The 1,574-nt window shown below is 33.2% G+C and overlaps 1 long non-coding RNA gene across 1 annotated transcript; it reads left to right on the forward strand.

The window, feature by feature from the left end:
• Positions 1-48: 48 nt before the first annotated feature.
• On the forward strand, positions 49-1,011 carry LOC118749887. Its single transcript, XR_004994301.1, has 3 exons — positions 49-107; positions 158-283; positions 368-1,011. It is a non-coding gene; the product is annotated as an uncharacterized LOC118749887 (long non-coding RNA).
• The last annotated feature ends 563 nt before the right edge of the window (positions 1,012-1,574 follow it).

Here is a 1,574-nt window from a genome sequence, read left to right on the forward strand (position 1 = left end):
GCGAAGCGCAATCTGCATATATATGCGGATATATCGACACAGATGGCATCAAAGTTTAGTGCAAAGGAGATCCACATAAAAATCAGAAACATGACCCAAAGATATAGGTAAGTCATTTTCCATTTAACACTAATTGCAAATGTACGTAAAATTTCAGAGAAGAAAAGAAAAAGGTAGGACCATCTGGTGGGAGTCCCTCGCTGTGGAAACATTTTGACGCAGTCCACCAAATCATCGGTTTCAACACACAAACAACGCTGAGATTTTAGAATCTTTTTCAACGGTAAAATTTCAGTTTCACACATAAATATAAATGTACATATATTTTTGTAAAACTTTAAAAATACATAAAACTTCTTAATTTTAGGATATATTGACATCAGGACCGCAGCCGGTGCCATCACCATCGAGTTTAGCGTCCCCATCCCCAGTGCCTCAGTCGTATCCATACGCTGCTGCTGCACCGTCATCAACCGCAGCACCACCATCCTCGCCACCCGCTGTACCTTCACCGTCACCATCGCCTCAAACTTCGTCACCGCTTTCGTCGCCGGTGGTGTTGTCCATTTCTTCGCCACTTGACACTTCGAACATATCTTCGACTGCAGCTTCCACATCCTCTAAAAGGAAAAGAAATTATATGGGTGAGGTGGTGCAACTAGCTAAAGAGCAAAACGAGCTGTTAAAAGTGGTCATAGACGACGAAAAGTTTTAACAGCAGAATGCGTTAATGCTATTTAAGAGCAAAGTAGTGCTACAAAAGAATTCATTAGTTTAATGAAAAGCGTTTTGCAAAAAATATAACTTTAAGTAGTATACATATGTGTGTTTAAACACTCATGAACAAAAAAAGATGGGTGTGCGGCATTTTGATAAATTTTGTTTGAATTTGGCTTTAGTTTATTTAATGTTTATTAACATTTTATATAATTCTAGCGTATTATATAACAAAGAGCATATGTAAAATTCCACATTTCAAAGTTTCGAATTCATAAAAACTGTTTTAGTAATATATTTAGACAAGTTTTTGGTATGCAGTTTTTTAAACCATTAAATTCTAATATATTAAGTGCATCTTTAAGTAGCTGAAGATTCGAGCTGATTTTTAATAAATCTTTCTGCTGACCATATAAGGAAAATGTTTTCGCATACTCTATATGCGTAGAACCGTCAGCAAAAAAAATTATTAAAAATCAAAGCGAATTCTCAGCCGCTCTGAAGATACACTTAATTCACTAAAATTTAATGATTTAGAAAACTGCATACCAAAAAATTGTCTAAATATTCTGCTAAAAAAGTTTTATAAATTTTTCTAGATTTTGTACAAGCTTTGAAGTGTGGAATTTTACTTATGTTGTTTATTGTATAAAACGCTAGAATTTTATAAAAAGTTAATAAACATTAAATAAAAAAATCCAAATACAACCAAAATTTATCAAAATGCCGCACACCAATTTTTTGTTTATGAGTATACTTATATGTAAGTATGGAAAAGTTGGAGGTGATCTGCCTACTCAAAAAAGACAAAAAAAAAAGTAGAATAAAAATTGATTTAATTTTGGTTTTAATCTAAT

This window comes from Rhagoletis pomonella, unplaced genomic scaffold (genome assembly GCF_013731165.1).
Source record: "Rhagoletis pomonella isolate Grant_MI unplaced genomic scaffold, Rhpom_1.0 Rhpom_scaffold_00076, whole genome shotgun sequence".
In the NCBI taxonomy this organism is placed as follows: Eukaryota; Metazoa; Arthropoda; class Insecta; order Diptera; family Tephritidae; genus Rhagoletis; species Rhagoletis pomonella.